The sequence below is a fragment of the Bos javanicus genome, chromosome 6, assembly GCF_032452875.1.
Source record: "Bos javanicus breed banteng chromosome 6, ARS-OSU_banteng_1.0, whole genome shotgun sequence".
NCBI classification, from domain to species: domain Eukaryota; kingdom Metazoa; phylum Chordata; class Mammalia; order Artiodactyla; family Bovidae; genus Bos; species Bos javanicus.
In genome coordinates, this window is record NC_083873.1 from 77,327,882 (window position 1) to 77,355,818 (window position 27,937).

The 27,937-nt window shown below is 36.3% G+C and overlaps 1 protein-coding gene across 16 annotated transcripts in view; it reads left to right on the plus strand.

Moving 5' to 3' along the window:
* The window catches only part of ADGRL3 (adhesion G protein-coupled receptor L3), a 959,208-nt gene that overhangs the window by 322,494 nt on the left and 608,777 nt on the right, over positions 1 to 27,937 (plus strand). The window contains exon 1 of one of the 16 annotated variants that reach the window (XM_061420280.1): positions 19,282 to 19,503. The exons of the other annotated variants lie outside the window; for them this stretch is intronic. The gene's annotated coding sequence lies outside the window, so the exon portion shown is untranslated. Of the gene's footprint in view, positions 1 to 19,281; positions 19,504 to 27,937 lie in introns of those variants that run through there. 16 annotated transcript variants of the gene reach the window in all.

Sequence of the window (27,937 nt, forward strand, 5' to 3'; positions counted from 1 at the left end):
GAATGCTTCCTTGGAGAATCCCATAGACCAAGGAGCCTTGTGGTCTACCAGTCTGTTTGTTGCAAAGAGTCAGACATGACTGAGTGAGCACTCACAGCACAAAATGTAGGGAGTTATATAATTTACTTTCTCTCTAAATTCCTTTTTGATGTTTTCTACCAGTGACTATCATTTATATTTTGATATACATTTTAGTCTTCTGAAAAAAAAATGTACCCATGATATTTTTTTCTAATATAGAGTCATTATAGATGAGCATGCATGCAAAGGTTGTATCTTTTACTTATGTCAAAATATATCATGAAGTACTCTGCATCCCCATAAATGTTTTTCAAAATGTTATTCAGTGGCTGTTTGCATTGTTTCTAGTGTCCCTTTATTAAACCATGGTTTGAAAATATATAATTGCCCAAGTTAATATATTTTCCAATGTAAAATGGTTACATAGTAATTAAAAATTTTATTTCATTCAATTATATGTAGTTATCCTGAAATACTTAGGGGTTGGCATATGGTGGTCATAATGCTTAATTTGGAAAATGGTTGAAAATTGATCATTAAACATAAATTAACAAAAATATAATTTTAATTAAATTACTTACCATCTTATATATTAACAAAAAGTCAAGAAAAATTTAAAATTCAGAAGACTCTGTTCATTGTCTTACTCTTTTCTGAGAATACAATTTTGAAAGCAGAGCCCCCCACCTTAAATCATGTAATAGTCATGTTCTGAAGTAGATTAGTTTGAAAACCTATGTTAAGATACAATTACATAGTTTAATAATGGAAATGTAATCAAACTAATGGAGCCTTAATTTACATTTTTAATCCCTTCTGACTTGTTTTTTGTTCTTTGTGACTGGTTAGATTCAGTATATTATTCTGAAATATAAACTGGCAATTAAGATTCATGTATTGGCTTTTAAGGTCTGTGTCAATTTTTGGAAAGTCATTTAGCATTTCTTATTTTACTAACATAAAATGATTCGATTGGACAAGGTTAGAATTTCTTAGTTATTCACAAAGATCTTGAGTTTTTGGAGTTCCTAATTCCCCAATATAAATAAATAAACATTGATTTATAATGCCTCTTGCAAATATAGAATTCATTCTTTCTGGAAGTGTTCAGATTTCATGAAATGCTTTTTGCCATAAATTTGCCAAGATGCTTTGTCAGAGTTAATGTGTTTGTACATGGTAACTATCTAATAATAGTTTGCATATGATAACATTCTTCTTTTTGTCATAATAAGAGGGGTACTTTGCAATATGATTTTTAACCACTGCAGTTTAATTTGTATCTTTTTCATGGGAAGTGAAAATAACTAATTGGATATGTCCATAAATATGAATAGTGGTGTTTTAATTCATTAAAATATCATAAAACAATTGTTAGTTAATGTATAAAAATAAAAGTGTTCTTTATTTAAAAAATCTGAATAAAATGAATTATTCTGCTTGATTTTCATGGAGATTTCTAAAAATGCAGTAAGTAAAATCTTCATTGTTTGGTTAGAAGAATTAATATAATTTCAAGACTAGAAATATCAACTCCAATGATGTTTCTTTTTACATTAAATATGTTCTAGATATATGATTTATAAATGTTCTTAAAATATGAGTGTGATCTAATAATATTCACCTTGCTTTCAAATAGTGATGTGTCTTATTTATTTGGAAAAATAATAGAAATAGATAAATTCCTAAAATTTAATCCTTGGATACCCATTTAACTTAAAAAAAAAAAAAACATTTTCTTGCCCTGTAACTGAATTTTACCTTATCAAATTACCCAACACAAATTATTCAGGTCATCTAATATTACTGACCAAAATTAATTTTAAATTATATAAGAAATACAATTTTAAATTATGGATCTTTTATTTGTTTTCTTTTTGGAAACCCATTATCCCTAAGTGTTCTTGAGACAATTTATTTTTTGAAATAGTGATATTGTAATGTGACTTGGTTGACACTAGCATCTCAGAAATTCAGTTCCATTTATTTTTCTAATTCCTATTTTTCATGTTTACTTTTAAAGGATTTGATACTTTTAGAATAGCACCAAGAAGATAGTTATTCAAAAACATGTTTATATTTAGTGATATAATGGTAATTTTTTAAGGCTGAACTTTATATCACAGTCAAAATAAATATTTCTCTTATTTAGCTCATCTTCTACTGTATAGAGATTATCTTTATAAATTTGTCTATTAGATATTAAGGATATACATTTAATCTTAAGTTTTAAACCTTTTCTCATTTTTTGACATTATATTTTTGGGTATTTATCTTAAAAATCAGTAGTAATTTAAAAAGTCATTAGGAACTGAATTGTTTCATCTTTCTAAGTCACCAGCACAGATCTTAGTAGACACCATATTTCATGGATCTATATAAATGTGGTATGGTAACAAATAAAACCCAAGTTGAATCAATGATTCACCTCCAGATCACACCTAGTGTAAGTTCCATGTGTGATAGCTGATATGTCAGCTTATAAGTGCATTCTTTATTTTTTGTTTCATCTGTTCAGAGAGGCTGCCTATTCCTAATCAAGGAATAGAGTAATTAAAAAAAATCAAAAACATCATAAATGCCTGAGCATGTATTATTAACTGCATGAGGTAGAGTAAAATGCAATATTTATACATGTAATTAAATAGCATCTTATTATAAAATTTACATTTGACCTTTAATTTTTATAGTCCTTTTAGGAGCCTGCTTATCTTCATTGCATATGTAAATGGGGATAGGAAGAAGTATGATTTCATCAAGTGTTTCTAATTTGACCTGTTCTTAATAATAGCCTAGTAAATTGTTGTCTATTGTTATTTCTCAAGGGTTCCAGAAGGGCCCTGGATCCACTAATCCTTTCTTCTCTGATGAATTTAATCCCCAATAAGAAAAATTCTTGGTTTTCATTGAAATGCAGATGTTCCAGGGGAGGATAACAGCTTGAGCCCTAGAAGAACTTTATGCTTTATAAAGGAACTATTCACATTATCCTTAAGTAAGGCAGGTAAGAAAGGAGTGAGAATTTGAGAAAAGGGTGCCTTTAAAGGAAAAGACGTAGTGTGGGGACAATAACTTTGAAATAGAGGATACTGGGCATCAGTCCCCTGGATGCTTTGGGCTTGGTTTGGTCCAGTTCACCAAATCAGTAAAAAAAAATTGTTACGTACTAAAACATAAACTAAAACTCAAACTACCGCACAATTGAACTCATCTCACAGGCTAGTAAAGTAATGCTCAAAATTCTCCAAGCCAGGCTTCAACAATACATAAACCCTGAACTTCCAGATGGTCAAGCTGGTTTTAGAAAAGGCAGAGGAACGAGATATCAAATTGCCAACATCCGCTGGATCATTGAAAAAGCAAGAGAGTTCCAGAAAAACATCTATTTCTGCTTTATTGACTATGCCAAAGCCTTTGACTGTGTGGATCACAATAAACTGTGGAAAATTCTGAAAAAGATGGGAATACCAAACCATCTGACTTGCCTCTTGAGAAACCTATATGCAGATCAGGAAGCAACAGTTAGAACTGGACATGAACCAACTGACTGGTTCCAAATAGGAGAAGGAGTACATCAAGGCTGTATATTGTCACCCTGACTATTTAACTTCTATGCAGAGTACATCATGAGAAACGCTGGGCTGGAAGAAGCACAAGCTGGAATCAAGATTGCCGGGAGAAATATGAATAACCTCAGATATTCAGATGACACCACCCTTAAGGCAGAAAGTGAAGAGGAACTAAAAAGCCTTTTGATGAAAGTGAAAGAGGAGAGTGAAAAAATTGGCTTAAAGCTCAACATTCAGAAAACGAAGATCATTGCAACCACTCCTATCACTTCATGGCAAATAGATGGGGAAACAGTGTCAGACTTTATTTTTCTGGGCTCCAAAATCATTGCAGATGGTGACTGCAGCCATGAAATTAAAAGACACTTACTCCTTGGAAGGAAAGTTATGACCAACCTAGATAACATATTGAAAAGCAGAGACCTTACTTTGCCAACAAAGGTCCATCTAGTCAAGGCTATGGTTTTTCCAATGGTCATGTATGGATGTGAGAGTTGGACTGTGAAGAAGGCAGAGCGCCGAAAAATTGATGCTTTTGAACTGTGGTGTTGGAGAAGATGCTTGAGAGTCCCTTGGACTGCAAGGAGATCCATCCTGTTTATCCTAAAGGAGATCAGTCTTGGGTGTTCTTTGAAAGGAATGACGCTAAAGCTGAAACTCTAGTACTTTGGCCACCTCATTCGAAGAATTGACTCATTGGAAAAGTCTCTGATGCTGGGAGGGATTGGGGGCAGGAGGAGAAGGGGATGACAGAGGATGAGATGGCTGGATGGCATCACTGACTTGATGGACATGAGTTTGAGTGAACTCCAGGGGTTGGTGATGGATGGGAAAGCCTGGCATGCTGCAATTCATGGGGTTGCAATGAGTTGGACATGAGGGAGCGACTGAACTGAACTGAAAACATAATTAGGCAAAGGTATGATGACTTGAGAGTGTCCTTGTCCCTTGATAAACTGTTTCTTTACTGTCAACAGCAGGAAGTAATGGATCTGATTATTTGAGAGAAATTAAAAAAAAATAGTAGAGAAAGAAAATAAAAAACTTTTGTTGAGTTTTGTTTTTGCCTTGCCCTAGTATATTGGGCGAGGCAGCCCAGCCAGATTACATGGTGTTACTTAGGATACGCAGTCATTGTTCAATGAGTATAATGGTTGTACAGTACCTGCTTCTTGGCAAAAGGCAAAAGCCAAATCCAAGTAGCACAGTCCCTACAACCAAGGAGATTAATACTCAGTCACATTTGGGGCTAATCAGAACTGTTTCAATGGCCTCCTGCTCAGATGTTTGCTTATTCCCACCTCCAGGGTGTTTGGTAGAAAACTATAAGCCTTAGTTACACAGCTAATAGTCTTTCCAAGGTGGAATAATTTAAAAGTAAAGTGAATGTAGAAAGGCAATGTGAAAAGGAGCAGATGAAGCCCCTTTTAATTTTTCTCTTTGGAAGTTCAAGGGATTGGCAGGGTATGTGTTGCTGCTGCTGCTAAGTCGCTTCAGTCGTGTCCAGCTCTGTGCAACCCCAAAGACGGCAGCCCATGAGGCTCCCCGTCCCTGGGATTCTTTTGGCAAGAACACCAGAGTGGGTTGCCATTTCCTTCTCCAGTGCATGAAAGTGAAAGATGAAAGTGAAGTTGCTCAGTCGTGTCTGACTCTTAGCGACCCCTGGCAATACTCAAGACATACAGTTATACACCATTAAAAGTATATGCTGTTCCCTTGTAACTAAAATTTTCTAGCATCCTGCATATTTTACTATAATCTGGCAATCCACATTTAGGGGACAAATTAAAAAAAATAATAAAGCAACAAAATACACACAATTCATGTGGTACTTTACCTTGAAAACAGATTTTAAATTTTTTATGGAAGTGGGGGTTAATTTGTGAGTTGTGAGGAAAGAACTGATATAAAGTGTATGTGAAAATGAGAAGGACATGGCAAACCACTCCGGATTCTTGCCTGGAGAATTCCAAGGGCAGAGGAGCCCAGTGGGCTATAGTCCATGGGGTCGCAAAGAGTCAGACACGACCGAGCGACTAACACTTACGTGAAATTGGATAGAAAGTTTCAACATCATATTAGATCCTGAAGCCACCTGTGGACATTTGAAGTTGTGTCTGTTCATTTTCCTTGAGCTAGAAAAGGCTGTGGTCCAAGTGATCAGTTTGGTTAGTTTTCTGTGAGTGTGGTTTTCATTCTGTCTGCCCTCTGATGGATAAGGATAAGAGGCTTATGGAAACTTCTGATGGGAGAGACTGTAAGGGAAAAACTGGGTCTTGTTATGATGGGCAGAGCCAAGTTCAGTAAATCTTTAATCCAGTTTTCTGTTGATGGGTGGGGCTGTATTCCCTCTCTGTTACTTGATTTGAAGCCAAATGTGGTGGAAGTAATGAAGATAATGGTGACCTCCTTCAAAAGGTCCCATGCACCCACTGCCGCACTCAGTGCCTCCGACCCTGCAGTAGGCCAGTGCAGACCCAAGCCTCCACTGGAGACGTCTGGACACTGATGGGCATGTCTGGATCAATTTCTTGTGGGGTCACTGCTCCTTTCTCCTGGGCCTTGGTGTACACAATGTTTTGTTTGTGCCCTCCAAGAGTCTGTTTCCTCAGTTCAGTACAGTTCAGTCATTCAGTTGTTTCCGATTCTTTGCAACCCCATGGACTACAGCACACCAGGCATCCTGTCCATCAACAACTCCCAAAATTTAACCAAACTCATGTCCATTGAGTTGGTGATGCCATCGATCCATCTCATCCTCTATCGTCCCCTTATCCTCCCACATTCAATCTTTCCCAGCAACAGGGTCTTTTCAAATGATTCAGCTCTTTGCATCAGGTGGCCAGAAGTTTCAGCCGTAAGATCAGTGCTTCCAATGAACACTCAGGACGGCTCTCCTTTAGGATGGACTGGTTAAATCTCTTTGAAGTCCAAGGGACTCTCAAGAGTCTTCTCCAACATGACAGTTCAAAAGCATCAATTCTTTGATGCTCAGCTTTTTTTATACTCTAATTCTCAAAGCCATACATGACTACTGGGAACACTATAACTTTGACTAGACAGACCTTTGTTGGCAAAGTAATGTGTCTGCTTTTTAATATGCTGTCTAGCTTGGCCATAAATGTCCTTCCAAGGAGTAAGCTTCCTTTAATTTCATGGCAGTAGTCACCATCTGCACTGATTTTGGAGCCCCCAAAATAAACTCAGCCACCGTTTCCACTGTTTCCCCAGCTATTTGCCATGAAGTGATGGTACCAGATGCCATGATCTTAGTTTTCTGAATGTTGAGTTTTAAGCCAACTTTTTTACTCTCCACTTTCACTTTCATCATGATGGTCTTTATTTCTTCTTCACTTTCTGCCATAAGGGTGATTTCATCAGTGTATCTGAGGTTATTGATATTTCTCCTGGCAATCATGATTCCAGCTTGTGCTTCATCCAGCCTGGCATTTTGGCCATGTAACCTGCATATAAGTTAAATAAGCAAGGTGACAATATACACCCTTGACATACCCCTTTTCCTGTTTAGAACCAGTCTGTTGTTCTATGTCCACTTCTAACTGATGCTTCCTGACCTGCACACAGGTTTCTCAGGAGGCAAGTCAGGTGGTCTGGTATTCCCATCTGTTGAAGAATTTCTCAAAGTTTATTGTGATCCACACAGTCAAAGGCTTTGGCATAGTCAATAAAGCAGAAATAAATTTTTTTCTGGAACTCTCTTGCTTTTTCAATGATCCAGTGGATGTTGGCAATTTGATCTCTTGTTCCTCTGCCTTTTCTAAAACCAGGTTAAAAATCCAGAAGTTCATGGTTCACATATTGCTGAAGCTTTGCTTGGAGAATTTTGAGCATTGCTTTCTAGCATGTGAGATGAGTACAATTATGCAGTAATTGATTTCTTTGGCATTGCTTTTCTTTGAGATTGGAATGAAAACTAACCTTTTCCAGTCCTGTGGCCACTGCTGAGTTTTCCAAACTTGCTGGCATATTGAGTGCAGCACTTTCATAGCATCATCTTTTCGGATTCAACTGGAATTCCATCACCTCCACTAGCTTTGTTCGTAGTGATACTTCCTAAGGCCCACTTGACTTCAGATTCCATGATGTCTGGCTCTAGGAGAGTGATCACAGTATCGTGATTATCTTGGTCATGAAGATCTCTTTTGTACAGTTCTGTATATTCTTGTCACCTCTTCTTAACATCTTCTGCTTCTGTTAGCTTCATACCATTTCTGTCATTTTTTAGATTGCATCCAAGTACTGCATTTTGGACTCTTTTGTTGACTATGATGGCTACTCCATTTCTTCTAGGGAATTTTTGACTACAATGTTAGATATAATGGTCATCTGAGTTAAATTCACCCATTCCATTCTGTTTTAGATTGCTGATTCCTGAAATGTTGACATTCACTCTTGCCATCTCCTGTTTGACCACTTCCAATTTGGCTTGATTCATGAAGCTAACATTCTAGGTTCCTATGCAATATTGCTCTTTACAGCATCAGACCTTGCTTCCATATCCAGTTACATCCACCATTGGGGGTTGTTTTTCCTTTGGCTCCATCTCTTCATTCTTTCTGGAGTTATTTCTCCGCTGATCTCCAGTAGCATATTGAGCACCTACTGACCTGGGGAGTTCATCTTTCAGTGTCCTGTCTTTTTGCCTTTTCATACTGTTCATGAGGTTCTCAAGGCAAGTACACTGAAGTGGTTTGCCATTCCCTTCTTTGGTCAGTCCTCTGCAAGTTCTTTTGGTTCCATTGTGGGATTAATAGCAACCTCCTCCAAGAGGGCTTATGCTATACTCAGGTCTGCTGCACCCAGAGCCCCTGTACCAGGCACTGCTGACCTGTGCCCTTCCGAGGTCTGAGAACCTCAGGCGACCAGGTGCTTGGTGAGCTCACTGTCCTAGGTGGGCCATGCATCTCAATCACTTCCTCGGGCCCCACTGCTCAGTTTCCCAGGTGTGCTGTGGGAGCACTGTCTCAGGTGTGCCCTATGTCTCCTCTGGAACGCTTGAGGAATCACTAAGAACAAACCTAGTGGAGGTGATGGAATTCCTGTTGAGCTATTTCAGATCCTAAGATGATGCTGTTAAAGTGTTGCGCTCAATATGTCAGCAAATCTGGAAAACACAGCAGTGACCACAGGACTGGAAAAGGTCAGTTTTCATTCCAATCCCAAAGAAAAGCAATGCCAAAGAAATTCAAACTATGGCACAATTGTACTCAGCTCACACACTAGCAAAGTTATGCTGAAAATTCTCCAAGCCAGGCTTCAACAGTATGTGAACTGTGAACTTCAAGATATTCAAGCTGGGTTTAGAAAAGGCATAGGAACCAGAGATCAAATTCTCAACAGCTGTTGGATCATTGAAAAAAAATACAGCTCCAGAAAAACACCTTCTTTTGCTTTATTGTCTATACTAAAGCCTTTAATTGTGTGGATCACATCAAACTGTGGAAAATTCTTAAAGAGATGGGAATATCAGACCACCTGATCTGTCTTTCAAGAAATCTGTATGTAGATCAGGAAGCAAAAGTTACAACTGGACCTGGAACAGATTGGTTCCAAATAGGGAAAGGGTTACGTCAAGCCTGTTTATTGTCACCCTGCTTATTTAACTTATATGCATAGTATATCATGCAAAATGCCAGGCTGGAAGAAGCACAAGCTGTAATCAAGATTGCTGGGAGAAATATCAGTAACATCAGATACTTTGATGAGATCACCCTTATGGCAGAAAGTGAAGAAGAAATAAAGAGCCTCTTGATGCAAGTGAAAGTGGAGAGTGAAAAAGTTGGCTTAAAACTCAACGTTCAGAAAAGTAAGATCATGGCATTCTGTCCCATCACTTCACACTAAATAGATGGGGAAACAATGGAAATTATGACAGACTTTATTTTTTGTGGCTCCACAATCACTGCAGATGGTGACTGCAGTCATGAAATTAAAAGATGCTTGTTCCTTGGAAGAAAAGCTATGACTAACCTAGACAGCATATTAAAAAGCGGAGACATTACTTTACCAACAGAGGTCCGTCTAGTGAAAGCTATGATTTCCCAGTAGTCATGTATGGATGTGAGAGATGGACTATGAAGGCTGAGTGCCAAAGAATTGATGCTTTTGAACTGTGGTGTTGGAGAAGACTCTTGAACGTCCCTTGGACTTGAAGGAAATCCAACCAGTCCATCCTAAAGGAAATCAGTCCTGAATGTTCTTTGGAAAGACTGATGCTGAAGCTGAAACTCCTACATTTTGGCCACCTGATGCAAGGAACCGACTCATTGAGAAATACCCTGATGTTGGGAAGGATTGACTTCGGGAGGAAAAGGGGACGACAGAGGATAAGATGATTGGATGGCATCACCTGCATGATGGACATCAGTTTGCGTAGGTTCCAGGAGTTGATGATAGACTGGGAAGCTTGTATTGCTGCAGTCCATGGATTCGAAAAGAGTTGGACAAGACTGAGCGACTGAATTGAACTGAACTGAACTGTTCATTTTGTGTGTTCTTCTGCAGGTGAGTTCAGTTTAGTGCAGCCATTTACCTAAGGGGCTAGAGAGGTCAGTTAAAGTTATTGGACCTTTAAGCCTGAAAGTAGTAGACAATACATGAAATGATGGTCCTGGCTGTCTTCCAATAAAACTTTTTTTTTAAAATGAAAACATGTCACTGCTGATTTCACATGAGTTTGTAGATTTTGGCTTAAAGTTTTCTGCCTACCAATTCTTAAATAAGCAAATCTAAAAATTGCATTATGTTTAAATGGTTCCTGAACCACATCAGTTGCATCAGAACAAATTTATGTTTTCAAACTGAGTTTTCAATTTCATTCTTAAGTTTGGCATATTGGAGTACATGGACATATGTATATAGCAAAAGAGTAAAACTTCAAGAGTCATTAATGCCTGTACTAGGAATATAAATATGAACATTTGTTCACTGCAACATGCTAAGTCAGGTTACTCTCTCTGCCAAGGTGTCTTCATATTTTCATTTGTTACATTTAATTTCTTAAATTTAACTTTTGGCTTACAGTGTTTAAGTATGTGGTATTTAAAAGTATCTATTTACTCTAGCAAGCTTGGTAGTGCCTTTTGCATTTAATTTAGACATTTGGAAACATTTTAACTAAAGTTATAAAATCCAAACATTTAAAATATATATTTCTATTGTTTTAAAATAACATATAACTAATATTATAATGCCTAAAGAATGTTTGTTTTGTAATACACATTTTAATATTGGAACTAGATATATGTATTGCTTGCATTTGATATGGAAGGTATTCTTTCTTCACCTCCTGATTTAAAATTGCTTTATAATTTAGGTAGCATATTTATTAATTATATATTCCTTAGAAAACTTATCAAGGTTGGAACATATGAATACTTTGTTTACAACCTTCTAATGCAGGCAAGCAGCTTGTGTTTATGATATGTATCATATCATGCAAATATGTTTTCTTTGTAGGCATATATATTCAAATATAAAAATAGTGTTATTTGCAAGACTGAAAATATATTTCATTTTAATAAATATTTTTTTTTGTTTTAAAATTAGTAAAGCTTGTCCAGAAGAAGATGGGAAGGATTTTAGGAAATAATTGCAAGAAATTTTTAAATAGTCTAAATACAACCTACAAATAGCTACCTTTTTGTCCTAAACAAACAGATTAATCAGCTGTAATACAATTCATAATCCTATGATTAAATATAATTGGTATACAATTGCAAATATATTTATTTGTCCACTTTATAAATAATCTTGATCAATTTTTATTGTAGTTTATTGGAAAAATACAAATATTCTTTCTATGTATATTTCTTATAATTTTAAAATTAAATGTTCAAAAAAGTCCGGTAATTACTTGAGTATGAATTATTTCTAACTGCCAAATGATTTTTCCAAAAAGTTCTTTTTTCTTGGTAAGTTAAGTTAGTTCAACAGGATTGTTGAAAATTAAAGTGTGGTTTGTTTTGCGTTTTCGGGCTGGTTCTTGAATGGTTCAGTTTGGTTCAGTTCAGTTCAATCACTCAGATGTGTCCAACTCTTTGTGACCCCATGAATCGCAGCATGCCAGGCCTCCCTGTCCATCACCAACTCCCAGAGTTTACTCAAACTCACGTCCATCGAGTCAGTGATGCCATCCAGCCATCTCATCCTCTGTTGTCCCCTTCTCCTCCTGCCCCCAATCCCTCCCAGCATCAAAGACTCATCAAAGAGATGAGTCAACTCTTCGCATGAGGTGGCCAAAGTACTGGAGTTTCAGTTTTAGCATCATTCCTTCCAAAGCAATCCCAGGGCTGATCTCCTTCAGAATGGACTGGTTGGATCTCCTTGCAGTCCAAGGGACTCTCAAGAGTCTTCTCCAACACCACAGTTCAAAAGCATCAATTCTTCAGTGCTCAGCTTTCTTCACAGTCCAGCTCTCACAGCCATACCTGACCACTGGAAAAACTATAGCCTTGACTAGACGGACCTTTGTTGGCAAAGTAATGTCTCTGCAGTAATATACATTTAAATATGAGATACATAGTTTAGACACATTGTATCCCATTCAGTAAAGATTACTTCACCTTTAATGTGAGAACTAAAATTATTTAATATTTGACAGTAATATTTAAAATAATTTCCACTTACTGATCCTTTTCAATCTTATTTCTAGATTGTCTCATACATTAGCCAGTATCAGAAAACAAAGCCATGGGGAAATACGTCATCTCTAAAATGACTGTAAAATACTTTTCATACATTATTTTCTTATATGAAAAATTTTTTTAAAAATTCTGAACATTTTGTATCTTTAGTGTCTCATGTGAATATAAAGAATGATGAACACTGGATAATTCTGCTGTAGTTTTTCTAGTTTGGTAGACCAGGGAGGATACAAAAATCAGATTATGGATGAGTATGATTTACATTACCTTCTTCATGTTATTAAATTGCCAGTCAATGTGTCTAATACCATTGGAAAATTCAGTATCCTCAAGAGACTGTATGTTCCATAAGCTCAGAGACTGCTAGCTTCATTCCCTGCTCTCTCCCGACTTAGAATGTCTGGTATAAAGTAGGCACTGAGTAAATATTTGTTGAATGAATGATGTCTTCCTGTGTTTGTTAGACCAATAAAAGTTCAATTAAACAAATAAATCATTTGTGAAAATTTAGTGTATGAAAAACGATGGAGTCAATTTAAAATCAAATAGAACCCAGCTTGACTGTTAGCTGTGTTGATTTTAGAAAAGCACCTGAGTGGCCACATTAATAAAGTATGGATGATGATATGTAAATTATAAAACTATTATAAGGGCCAAATGAAAAAAAAAACATGATTTTAAAGCATTTAACAGTGTGTGTATAAGATAGAAGGGCTTCCCAGGTGGGTCAGTGGTAAAGAATTAGTGCAGGAGACACAGGAGCAATGGGTTTGATCAGAAAGATACCCTGAAGAAGGAAATGGCAACCTACTCCAGTATTCTTGCCTGGAAAATCCTTTGAACAGAGGAACTGGAGGGCTACTGTCAATGGGGTTACAAAGAGTCAGACAATACTTAACAACTAAACATCAATAGACCATACAATTAGTTTAAGCATTCCAATGCATAATACACATTTAAAGAAATTGTGTCTACTGCTCTATAAATAATTTTTGAATGAATGAATAAACTTATTAATGTGAGGTTTGATTGAATTTCAAGTGTGAACACAGTGAGTGAGTTAGTGAATGAAAGTCACTCAGTCATATCTGACTCTTTGCAACCCCATGGACTGTAGCCTGCCAGGTTCCTCTGTCCATGGAATTCTCTAGTCAAGAATACTGGAGTGGGTTGTCATTTCCTTCTCTAGGAGATCTTCCCCACCCAGGGATCAAATCCAGGTCTCCCATATTGAAAGAGGAATCTTAACCATTTGAGCCATCAGGGAAGCACATATATATGTGAATAAATGAAATTTGAGGCTTATATAGTTGGAGAACAGTTTCTTTGAGAAGTGAGGCAGTGAAATACACTCTTATTTCAAGTTAGAACACTAAAGTAGAAGTGATCTGTAGTTCTGTTCTCACAGTTAATATGAATGTAGCTCAATCACCACCTAATTATTTTATACCTTTTTCTCCCATTTGTAACTTTGCAGATCTTACTTTGTTTGAACATTTTCCCTTTTTCATTAAAAAAAAAAAATCTTTGATTTATTTTCACGGTTCTCCACCTCTTCCTCTCTTTCTCTCTTTTCCTCCCTCCTCCCCTTCCTCTTTCCTTTCATCAATTTTTGATTTTTGGACCACTGTAAATATTTATGAAAAACCACCTATATTTTCTTCTCTATGCATGACTACTGGCTGCGTGTTTGTCTGTCTATGTCTGTCTTATTAATCACTGAATTGACATGTACACTTGGAAAAATGTTCTAATTATTGTAGAAAATTATGTTCTTATTTCCTGAAAATGTTTTGTCACATCTTTGACCTTTGTCAAAGGAAGGATAGATTAGACCTTAGGTAAGGCAAGTATACCATGATATCTCAGGTAACACAGATAAAAAGGGACATGGAGAAGAACACAGGTGTCCAGAGAAGAGAACTTGGGGTAAGGGGGTGAACTGGAATAAGAAGTAGCTACCTTAGATATGATCTATCAAGCATTTGTCAATAAGACAAATGTGTGAGACAAATGTTCATGTTTTAAACTTTGGGGTAATCTGGCTGGTCAAAGTGTCTCTTTTATATGAATAAGTCATAACTGTGGAAAAAAGCCAACATAAAACCTTGAGAAAGCTTTAAAATGGTAGCATTGAATATTGATGCAAAGTTTTAAAGATATCAATCAAATTATTTGTCTTTGTTTGTTTTTCTGTTGCCATCCTTACAAAATATTGAGTTGTAGAAGTTCACATATAATAGTTTTATGCTATGTATAATGTACAGTAATTTAGGATTAAGTAATTGAAGATACATGGACTTATGTTCTGACACATTCATATGTAATACTTATTACTTTCCTTTACTTGTATGTTAGGGAAGCAATAAATAGCTAGGCTCCAACAGGTTTTTACCCTGTAGTCTTTATACTTATAAAATCACTTCAGAGTAACAGCTTTCTAAATCATAGCAGCATATAGTATATTGCAACAGGTGCTACGGAGGAAATAAGCATAAAAGGGAATAAAACAAAGTAAAAACCCCATTGTTGAAAAACAGTTATTACCTCAGGCATAATTTCTTCCACACCTTCTCCTGAGCCCCTGCCTGTATAACCATCCCAGTCTCTTAAGCAGCAGTCAGGTCACTTTGTGAAACTGTGTCTATGTTTTACTGCCTAGCATATAAATACCAGGTAGCTCAGCTTTAGCAGTTGTTTTCCTGACTTCATAGCTTTGCTAAATCATTATGAGGTGCAGCTGGGATGCCAGTGCTAGAAGGCCAGAGAGGGATCTCTTTTTTCAAAAAGGTCTGCTTTTGTCAAATCACCCTGAAAGGAACCGTTTTTCTCAAAAAGACTTTTTCAGAATGTCCCAAATAGTCTGTCATATATAGGGTGACTAGAGTTTAGAGAAAGATTTCACTTTATCAACAACATCTTAAACTCAACTGAGTTCAAATTCTTTCCTTTGTCCAGAATAATAGTGTCTTAGGAAGCCACATGTTGGAAATAGTAGAGAGCAAACTGAGCGAGACTTACACCAAAGGCTGGAAATAGGACTAGGATGATGATTAACTGTAAGAAGCCATTGTTTCTTATTTAATGGACTTAATAAAAAGGGCTCTGTTGCAGTGACTAGCATCAATAGAGGGAGTGTCATTTAGCAGAGCCTGCACTGTAACCTCAACCATGGAAAGGACACAACTTTTCAACTTCAATCATTGGCTATGAACCCAATCACCTCTTAGTACTGACAGAACTTCTCATTTCTCAAGTGAAAGTGAAAGTGAAGTAACTCAGTTGTGTCCGACTCTTTGCGACCCGATAGACTGTAGCCTATCAGGCTCCTCTGTCCATGGGATTTTCCAGGCAGTAGTACTGGAGTGGATTGCCATTTCCTTCTCCAGGGGATCTTCCAAACCCAGGGCTCAAACCCGGGTCTCCTGCATTGTAGACAGACGCTTTACAGTCTGAGCCAAATAGGTAAAATGAAAAATAAAAGTAAAATAGGTTACTAAATTATAAACATGTTGTAATTAAACTCTTCCTACTTCTTGGTGTCCCTGGAGCCAGACTCAGATTTCTGGCTTGTGTGCTCTATTTGGCTGAGCTTTGTCATCTTACCCTGCCCTCAATCCAGGGAGCATGGCATTTTTCTCTGTTCTTATGAGAGGTCCAGCTACCATTACTCCTCACTGATTCCCAGTCAGTCTTTGGATCTTAAAAGGAAAGGCAGTACACTGCCTTGTGGTCCTGAGTTTAGACTCGAATCAGACTACCTGGTTTGAATCCCTTTTTGGCCACTGTGTGACTATATGGACAGAGATGTCTTTGAAAATTCTTAATTGTTCTATATTTCAATTTTTTTTCATCCATAAAGTGATGAAAATAATGTTTAAAGAATATTCATGAAGAATGAATTAATTAACCTTTGTCAGGTATTTTGAATGAAGTTGAGTACACCGTAGGTATTCAGATAGGAAAGGCTTTCCTTATTAAAAACTTCTGCTTATGAGCACACAGCCCCATAGATTTCTGTTTAGAAGCACTGGTCAGAGTTGCACTTTTCTGTTTGTGTGTGCATATGTGTGCGTTTGTGTGATTCAATTTTGTCCCTTCATTTGAAAGCTATGCTCTTTGACATTTAAAAACCTGTTTTATATTAAAACTTGTTTTTTGCATCATCCTAATAACATTTTATCCCTTGTAAAATATTTTCAGTTTCTCTTTGGAGATTGAATTTAGAAAAAAGAGATAAATTTGGCTGTATGAAGATTCATAATTTTTAAATGCTGTCTATTTTCAAGACCAATTGTAATTTACATCAAGAGAATATTACACAGAATACAAGTGACAAGAGAATATATAATGTGGACATTAATTTAGGATATAGTTATTTATGAATTGTTTTGAGAAGTCAAATACAACTCTATTGTTTGTGCTTAGGAAGGAGAAGATATTATCTTATTTCAGATAGGTCAGGAGGTTGTGTCCTCCATAAGACCGTTTACCTGTCTTATTTGTTTAAAGAAGAAAAATACACTGAAGGAATGCTTTGATATTCTACCAGGTGGGTGCCTTATTTTTCACTATTAACTATATACATTGATTAGGTAAGGCAAATTTAAATGCTGCTTTTTCATTCTAATCACTTTGTCACACTTTTAGACAGTACATCATAGTAAGATTCTAGACAGCTCATAGGAAAGCCTTTTCCTAAAATTGGAAAAAAAAAAAAAAACAACTATGATTTTGAACATCTGTTTCTCCTTTATTGACTATGCCAAAGACTTTGACTGTGTGGATCATAATAAACTGTGGAAAATTCTGAAAGAGATGGGAATACCAGACTACCTGACCTGCCTCTTGAGAAACCTATATGTAGGTCAAGAAGCACCAGTTTGAACTGGACATGGAACAACAGACTGGTTCCAAATCAGAAAAGGAGTACGTCAAGGCTGTGTATTGTCACCCTGCTTATTTAACTTCTATGCAGAGTACATCATGAGAAACGCTGGGCTGGAAGAAGCACAAGCTGGAATCAAGATTGCCGGGAGAAATCTCAATAACCTCAGATATGCAGATGACACCATCCTTATGGCAGAAAGTGAAGAGGAACTAAAAGCCTCTTGATGAAAGTGAAAGAGGAGAGTGGAAAAAGTTGGCTTAAAGCTCAACATTCAGAAAACGAAGATCATGGCATCTGGTCCCATCACTTCATGGGAAATAGATGGGGAAAGAGTGGAAACAGTGTCAGACTTTATTTTTGGGGGCTCCAAAATCACTGCAGATGGTGATTGCAGCCATGAAATTAAAAGACACTTGCTTACTCCTTGGGAGGAAAGTTATGACCAACCTAGATAGCATATTCAAAAGCAGAGACATTACTTTGCCAACAAAGGTTCGTCTAGTCAAGGCTATGGTTTTTCCAGTGCGAAGAGTTGACTCATTGGAAAAGACTCTGATGCTGGGAGGGATTGGGGGCAGGAGGAGAAGGGGACGACAAAGGATGAGATGGCTGGATGGCATCACTGACTTGATGGACATGAGTTTGAGTGAACTCCGGGAGTTGGTAATGGACAGGGAGGCCTGGTGTGCTGCGATTCATGGGGTCGCAGACATGGACACAACTGAGCGACTGAACTGAACTTAACTGATAATTTTGAATGGGGAGAAAAATCTTGATCCTCAGTGTTTTTTGAGGCAGAGTCATTTTAAAAATTGAACAGGTTGAATTTTAGGTTCTGGAAATTGATTATCTTACAGCTATCTGAATCCTATACCTTTTAGAGAGTCTTTCCGTATTCCCAGAGTAGGCGTACCTGAGTTTATTTTACAACTTCGGTAACAACTGAAAATAGCAGTAGAGCCAATGATACAGGATGGCTCTTATCTGATTTACAAAACATTTACGTAACAGTGATTTCATAGAATTGCAGAAATCTTCAAGGTAAATATTATTGTACAGAATTTTTGTTATTTTTGAACATTTTAAAATAATATTTAAATACCTATTCTAGGGTTGCAAATGTTCCAATAACAAATAGCAGAAGGAAACCACTGTTTATATTTGAGAAACAGAAAACCAGTTAACACAAACTGGAAGACTTTGGTTGTCTTTGGGTACTAGACTCAGTATTTTTAACATATCTGTGTTTGTTATTATTTTTATGACATTGCTTATTGGGACATTGAGTAACAGAAAAACATGATGTGTGTGCTGGTGTTGGAAGGATAATGGAGTAGAACAATACAAAATGGGGTGAAGAGATACTTGAATTAATAATATTACAAGTAGTTTTAGGATAAGATGTATTATCTTTGATGCATGAGAAAAAATTACTCAAAAATAAGCATATTCTTGTAGTTCTGTGGGTTATGAGCCTTAGTATTACTTACTTGAGTGTCTCTAGCTTTGTCTCTCTCAAGAGATTGCAGTCAGGCTATTGGACACAGTCTCATCTTTAGGCTCAGTTGGACGAGAATCCACTACTAAGCTTATTCACTTGGGACTCTCTACTGGCTGCATCATAACATCATGACATCATACCAATAACATCATGACCTTACATCATATATCATGAGGTGGCAGTTGGATACCTCCAGAGTAAACAACACAAAAGGCCTAAGACAAAAACCGCAGGATTTTTATAATCTGATCTTTAAAGTGACATCCTATCACTTCTGCCATTCTGTTTATTTGAAGTGAGTCAGTAGATTCAGTTCACCTACAAGGGGATGGATTACGCGCGAGTATAGATACCTGCAGGCAAGAATCACTGGGGGTTCATCTTGAGGCTGCCCACCACAGATATGAAAGCCTGAGATGTAGATTTGGTAAAAGTACTGAAACAAAGATCTATGTTGAAGAAAGTATTAATAGACTTTGAAAAGATAGCCCTAAATTTTAAACATAACTCTGTGTCAACTCAAGATATGACCTCGAAAGAGTTAACTTAAGAGTTCCCATTGTAAAGTGAAATGTTGGGTTCAATTATACCTGTTTTCATTATTATTTCATATTATTTCCTTTTATCCTTTGTATATCATTGAATTTTAGGAACCAAGGAATCTGAGTGGTATAAAGGTCTTCTGTGCTACTAATACATGAAATAGATTGAAAACTATGAAGAGACTGCGGGATTTGACAATTAGGGAATTTTTTGACAGAATTCTCAGTGAGTGAAGAAGACAGACCTGACTGGAAGTAATTAGAGGGTGAAGTGGCTGTGAGGTATTGGAACCAATAATTTTTGGTTGCTAAGGTGAGAAATTTGACAGTGAAATGAAAAAGATATGTATGTTTTTGAATGTATGTCTTTTTTTTTAAGCACTAGAGACTTTCAGTATTTCTGAGAAAGATGGTGACCAGAGAGCCTCAGCTTTATTCACCTTTGTGCCTTAGATACTTGTGTAATGCCTGAAGCAAAGCAAATGCAGGACAAGGGGATGGTCGATGAATGAACGCAGCTTTTCCTTCTCCCTTCATTAGAGGCAGGGCTGTGTGCCTAAGAACAGACACTAGATTGAGATTGCTTGGACTGAATTAGTTTGGTGACACGTATTTGAGCAAGTTCCTTAAAGGTTTTGTGGCTCAGCTTTTCCATTAGTAAAATGGGTATAATTCCAGACTGAACAAGAAATAAATGAAGAAAAACAAAGACAAACCAAAAACATTTATATTGTTTATAATAGGGCATAAGACCTTGATATATGGTTAATTTTATTATTAAATACTTTTATTTAGGAAAAATATTTAGAGTCATTTTCTCTTTGACCTAACCAACCCTTAACTTTTCTTTTATCTGAAACTTTAATCATTTGCTTAATTCTACTACATACTAGTGAAGCAGAAATTTATTCACCTTCTATTAGATGCCAAGCTTTGTGCTAGTTGATGCAAATGTAGAAATGAATGAAATATGACCATGTATTCTTGGCCTGTTCTCTAGGAAGAGACACATATACGTGAACAAATGAGAATAGTAAAATATTCTTGACTTTGTGATACAATTGTGAATAGAAATTTTTATGAAATTGTCAGAAAAAAATTTACAGGGAAAGGGATTTGTAAATATTATAGAAGTAAGATTTACTTTGTAATGGACAAGATTAATGAATGTATTATTAATATTGATGATTACGGAGCTATTCCTGAATCTTTAATTTTACAATAGAGCAAGCAGAAAATTTTGCAAGGCTCAAGTTCTAGTGTACAATAAGAATATTAGGATTCTGATGTACAATAAGAATGTTAGGATTCTGATGTACAATAAGAATGTGGTACAAATCCCTCTGAAATATTAACAATGTAATCTTGACATTTAGGTACAACTGTCTTATATGAATAACATTTAACTAAAGGAAAGAAAATAATTTGAAGATCCTATTTTATCTTTTGTGAATGACAGTGAAAGCAATTAATTTGAGTCTTTTCTATGGGAGGCTTTGTTTTTCCATCAGATCAGAGATCAGATCAGTCGCTCAGTCATGTCAGACTCTTTGCGACCCCATGAATTGCAGCACGCCAGGCCTCCCTGTCCATCACCAACTCCCAGAGTTCACTGAGACTCACGTCCATCGAGTCAGTGATGCCATCCAGCCATCTCATCTTCTGTCGTCCCCTTCTCCTCTTGCCCCCTATCCCTCCCAGCATCAGAGTCTTTTCCAACGAGTCAATTCTTCGCATGAGGTGGCCAAAGTACTAGAGTTTCAGCTTTAGCATCATTCCTTCCAAAGAAATCCCAGGGCTGATCTCCTTCAGAATGGACTGGTTGGATCTCCTTGCAGTCCAAGGGACTCTCAAGAGTCTTCTCCAACACCACAGTTCAAAAGCATCAATTCTTCGGTGCTCAGCTTTCTTCACAGTCCAACTCTCACATCCATACATGACCACAGGAAAAACCATAGCCTTGACTAGACCAACCTTTGTGGCAAAGTAATGTCTCTGCTTTTGAATATGCTATCTAGGTTGGTCATAACTTTCCTTCCAAGGAATAAGCGTACTTTAATTTCATGGCTGCAGTCGCCATCTGCAGTGATTTTGGAGCCCAGAAAAATAAAGTCTGACACTGTTTCCGCTGTTTCCCTGTCTATTTCCCATGAAGTGATGGGACCAGTTGCCATAATCTTTGTTTCTGAATGTTGAGCTTTAAGCCAACTTTTTCACTCTCCACTTTTACTTTCATCAAGAGGCTTTTTAGTTCCTCTTCACTTTCTGCCATAAGGATGGTGTCATCTGCATATCTGAGGTTATTGATATTTCTCCCGGCAATCTTGATTCCAGCTTGTGCTTCTTCCATCCCAGCATTTCTCATGATGTACTCTGCGTATAAGTTAAATAAGCAGGGTGACAATATACAGCCTTGACGAACTCCTTTTCCTATTTGGAACCAGTCTGTTATTCCATGTCCAGTTCTAACTGTTGCTTCCTGGCCTGCATACAGATTTCTCAAGAGGCAGGTCAGGTGGTCTGGTATTCCCATCTCTTTCAGAATTTTCCACAGTGATCCACGCAGTCAAAGGCTTTGGCATAGTCAATAAAGCAGAAATAGATGTTTTTCTGGAACTCCCTTGCTTTTTCCATGATCCAGTGGATATTGGCAATTTGATCTCTGGTTCCTCTGCCTTTTCTAAAACCAGCTTGAACATCAGGAAGTTCACGGTTCACATATTGCTGAAGCCTGGCTTGGAGAATTTTGAGCATTACTTTACTAGCATGTGAGATGAGTGCAATTGTGCAGTAGTTTGAGCCTTCTTTGGCATTGCCTTTCTTTGCGATTGGGATGAAAACTGACCTTTTCCAGTCCTGTGGCCACTGCTGAGTTTTCCAAATTTGCTGGCATATTGAGTGCAGCACTTCCACAGCATTATGTTTCAGGATTTGGAATAGCTCAACTGGAATTCTATCACCTCCACTAGCTTTGTTCGTAGTGATGCTTTCTAAGGCCCATTTGACTTCACATTCCAGGATGTCTGGCTCCTGGTCAGTGATCACACCATCGTGATTATCTGGGTCATGAAGATCTTTTTTGTACAGTTCTAAAAGTTAAGGACACGTAACAACAACAACAACAACAAAATCAGTGAGTGTTACGGTAAATAGTACTTTTGTGACACAGAGATAGCTTATTTACATTATTTTTTTTACCACAAAGGCTTTATAGAATATTATTAGTTGCTAAATTCATAGGAAACAACGTTATATCATTGAACTTAAATGCTGATAATTTTTTTTTAAGGGAGAACCTGTAACAAGAAGGTAGAGTGAGAACATTTCAAATAATAAACAAAAAATGAGAAAAGTCCTCATTGTTTTATTTTTACAGTTTTTCACCCTAAATAGTAATGAGTATATTAACTTCATCAATTCCGTAATAGATTTTATTAACAGGAAAAGACCTGCCTATCTCAAAGCTATAGCAATAAGGAATTACCTGCTGTTTAGTATCTAAAGCATAAATTTATTTCACTTGAGTGCTATTATACTTCATCTATTTATCCAAATGTAGTGTATCTCCTCCAAAGATAAATCTATTTTTCCCTGCAGGACTTTGTTGCTGATTAAATTAATATAAATTGCTGTCCAACTCTCATTAAGTCACTGTTGTCCAATTGTAAAAAGTTACATTTTATTTGAAATGATTATTTTCTCTCTAAAGAACGTGTGTGCTTAAAAACAATCCAACTATTTTAGGCTAATCTAACAAACTATTTTAGAATGCGATGGAAAATGTAAAATAAATATCTTCTCACTGTGCTCTAATTGAACATTCTGAAGAGAATTTTCACAAGCTGGGACATTTTCTTGTGCTTCTTTTTTTTTTACTATTGATTTGTTCTATAGCAGTATCTATTGCATGTCACATGTCAAAGGGTCCCTTGATTCTCTGTGTAAAAGATAATGATATTTGAATCATGAAATTTTAAGCATTTTTTATCGGAACCTGAAGGAGATAAAATAAATTGGGATACTGTTAACAGCACTGCTGTATTACTTTAGCTAAGAGAAAAAGAATACGGTTCATTATAATTGAATTCAGGGCTCATTTCTAAAAGTGACATAGATTTATAGTTTCTTTTCTGTCAGTCCTGCTTGGTCCCCATGGTACTAGATCTTTTTTGAAGTATGTAAGAAAGAGTTAGTGCTAATGGCAAGATTTTTTTCTATAAAGTTGTATTTTAAAGTTAGATTTGGGAAATGTTAGCAAAACGACTCTGATTTTTTGAAACTGTGATGAATTATGACTACCAAATATAGGTTTTGATTAATATTCATAAGACAGATCTTACATTTTCTTTGTTTTTTCAAAATACCTGCCAAGATCTTATGTTAACTGCTGCAACCATAGAGATTCCTCAGAAGCCTTGATAATATTTCAGGGATTTAAACTTCAATTCAAGAATATTAAATCAGGGGTAAATGAAGCTTCTAAATTCTATTACCTCAGTAGATTTACAGACCATGTGTGTTTAGTGAAATCTATAGACATCATCCTATTCATATTGAAGCAAATATGTAGACTGTATAATGATGAAAAAAATGACAGCTTTTAATTTCAAAAAGCACATGATGTTACATAAGAATTTTAGTTAAGAATTTAGACTTTACTCTTAAAAGATTAAATGGCTTTTCAGAAAAATCTGGCAGCATCACAATCAGTCTTGGCCCAGGGGCATTTTGTGGGTTGTGTTCAGTTTGGGTCATAAGGTTCCCAATATTTATCATTGTATTTATACATCAGATTTTCTGTTGTGCAATAGCTACTCTTCTATCTTCTGGTGAATTCCTTTCTATATTAAGTATTTGAAAACCTTCATTAACATAATCAATATTCAACAAATATCCTTGCATATCAGTACTTTTTAAGAGTGAGTATTTCTTCTGGGGAATTTAAGTCCCACCTCCTACTTCCCATTTTATTTATTTATTAAGCAAGAACTTGAACTCAGCTCATGCAAAAAATACTGATGACATATACAGAAATAAATGAAAAGATAATGCACTAAATCTTTGTAGTTTGGAAAAGAAATGTATTGTAATATGTCTGATACCTAATTTTAAAAATCTTTTATAGCTTTTCAATAATTTTTTGTTCAATTTATCCAGTTTCAACTACAGTGTAGGTCTCCATGTATGTGCAGGCTTGACTCTTGCAATCCCACAGACTATAACCTGCCAGGCTCTTCTATCCATGGTGTTTCCCAGGCATGATTACTGGAGTGGGTTCCTTCTCCAGGGGATCTTCTCCTACATTGGCAGGCAGATTTGTTTTACCAAGAGATACTTGGGAACCCCATAAAAATAGTATAAAATCAACAAAGTCAACTGAATTAGAAACATTAATGAAATTCCTCATTATTATGTTAGAGTATTCATGGTCAGAATTTTTATCTGGTAATATGGTCAAGCTTTGGCTTGGTGGCCATTTATGTTTTGTTATTAATAAGCTGCAATAACATTTACTTTATTTAAAGAGGTAATGATCCATATCAATAATTATCAAAAAGAGTTGAACCAAAAAAGCCTGAAACTTTTTTTTTTTCTTTGTAAAATCATTAATGTTACAAGAAGAATTTAATTCTCTGAACAAAACTACTTGGTACAAAAATGTGTGGAATCAAGAATTTGAACTATACCCTTTAGCTCCTTGGCTTCCCTGATAGCTCAATTGGTAAAGAAGCCTTCTGCAAAGCAGGAGACCTGAGTTGGATTCCTGGGTGGGGAAGATCCCCTGGAGAAGGGAAAGGCTACCCACTCCAGCATTTTGGCCTGGAGAATTCCATAGACTGTATAGTACATGGGGATGCAAAGAGTCTTGGACAAGACTGAACAACTTTCACTCTCACTTTAGCTCCTTGTAAACAGAAATCTATTCCTACTGTATTTATATTTTCTTTGTAAATGTGTTTCAATACTAGGAAGCATGTATAGGGGAAGGATGCAGAGAGCTTAGGGAAGTTTATAACATTATCTCCTTCTCACTTGGCTTAGGGGATTTAAAAGTTTGTGCATACATACTGCTGTATATAAAATAAAGAACAAGAATCTACTGTATTGCACAGGGACCTATATTCAGTATCTGGTTAATAACTTATCATGGGAAAGAATTTGAAAAAGAATAGATAGATGTGGGGGAGTGGGGATTGGGGTGTGTTTGTGTGTGTGTGTGTATAAAATTGAGTCACTTTGCTGTTTACCTTAAACTAATACAGCATTTTAAATACACTATACTTCAATTAACAATTATTTTGAAATATATTTTGTGTTTGAGTTACTACTTTCTATCTTAGTCTTATAGTTCCTCTTTATCTTTATTAATTTAAAAACTATATTTTGGCATACAATGTATAAGAGCTCATTGACTTTTAATGTTTACTTCATTTCATTTCTCCTCTTTAAAAAAGGCTTGAAGAAGATGATTGTAAGAGTTTTCCTTTGTTCTGACACATCAAAATTACCCAAATATGGAGTTTGCACTTTTTACATATATAAAATAATTTCTAGTTAATTTCTCCATAGAGTATCTTAAGTGTCATATGTTTCATTTTTATTTCCTTATAAATTTTCTTTGCGAATAGAGCATAGAATAATAATTACTTCATTTGCAATGTGATCTCCCAAAACCAATAAATTGTTGATCCTTATCAGAGTAATTTTTATAGGTATCTAGGATTAACACTATGCTAAAAGGATTAATGCTATATTTCTTTCCAGATAATTTTGTGTCTTCTGATTAATTTTTAAGATACACACTCTCACACTGAGACATGTATTTGTATCAGAGGGTGATTCTGGTAATGGGGTTAGTGATCCTTTGCTTCCTTGGCTAGACCACTGTAAGTCAACAGAGCAAAAGATGAAGAAAAAAAGAAGGAAACTTAGTGGGGTCATGTCTGAGAGGGGCTAATGGATGCTTTTGGTTTAATGATATCTGAAATGTATTTTTCAATGCTCCTTAGAATTCAAAGAAACTTTTCCATTAACTGTTTTAGTCCCAGGGAATACTGATGTTCTCCACAATGCCATTGTTTCTGCTATGTATTTTCATTTCTGAATCTTTTATATTTAAGAAATCCAGTGTGGGGCTATTTGACTCTTTTCTGTTTGAGATGAAGTGAATCATTTCTGTATCTATGTCTTGGATTTGCATGGTGAAATTGTTTTACATTGGATGTTTACTGGCAATATTCAGCAAATTTTCCCTTAAGTACTAATTTGTAATAATACATCCATTTCCATCTAAGATTTTTAAAGGTGCCTGTGAGGACACATGTGTGTATGTCTTATGTTCAAATGAAATAATAATATTATTTCAGGTAATATTTCAATGATGTAGAAAATGTATAGATACACTGTAAAAAATGTTCTTTTCTTTCTATAGCATGGGTCACATAGGAAATATTCATTGTCTTTTCACTGTTTGATTGGTTGGTTAATATTTGTTGGTATACTTCAGCTGAACTGGTGAAGTTTTTCCTTTTTTTTTTCTTAGTTATGGGCAGATTAACTCTATACAAGATTGTCAAATAGATGCCCCTTTGACATCTTGATTCCCAAATAATTTTTTTCTTTTTTGACACCAGGCTCCCAAACAGATTGAAATTTTTCTGTTAGAAGAAAGTTAATAAACCACAAATACCTTAGTATAAATCAACTACCCATGCTTTGTTGTTATTGTTGTTCAGTCACGGAACCTTTCGAGCTCTTTGTGACCCATGGGCTGCAGCATGCCAGGCTTTGCTGTCCTTCACTATTGCACTGAGTTTGATCAAACTCATATCCATTGAGTCAGTGATGCCATCCTACCATTTCATTCTCTGTCACCTGTTTCTCCTCCTACCTTCAATCTTTCCCAGCATCAGGGTCTTTTCCAGAGTAGACTCTTTGCATCAGGTGGCCAAAGTATAGGAGACTCAGCATCAGTCCTTCCAATGAATATTCAATGTTGATGTCCTTTCAGTTCAGTTGCAAAGTTATGGGCAACCCTTTGTGACCCCCCGGACTGTAACACACCAGGCTTCCCTGTCCATTACCAACTCCCGGAGCTTGCTCAAACTCATGTCCATCCAGTCAGTGATGCCATCCAGCCATCTCATCTTCTGTCTTCCCCTTCTCCTGCTTTCAATCTTTCCCAGCATCAGGGTTTTTTTTCCTAAGGAGTCAGTTCTGGGCATCAGGTGGCCGAAGTATTGGAGTTTCAGCTTCAGCAAGTGTCCTTCCAATGAATATTCAGGGCTGATTTCCTTTACGATTGACTGGTTTGATCTTGCAATCCAAGGGACTCTCAAGAGTCTTCTCCAGCACCACAGTTCAAAACTATCAATTCTAAAGTACTGAACCTTCGTTATGATCTCTCACATCAGTACATGAGAACTGGAAAAATTAAAAAGCAACAACAACAAAACAACCATAGCTTTGACTGTATGGACTTTTGTTGGCAAAGTGTTGTCTCTGCTTTTTAATCACTGTCCTGGTTTGTCATAGCTTTCCTTCTACAGAGCAAAAGTCTTAAGTTCATGGCTGCATTCACCACCCACAGTGATTTTGGAGCTGAAGAAAATAAACTCTGTCACTGCTTTCACTCTTTCTCCTTTTATTTACCATGAAGTGATTGGACTGGATGCTATGATCTTAGTTTTTTCACTGTTGAGTTTTAAGTTAGCTTTTCCATTCTTCTCTTCACCCTCGTTAACAAG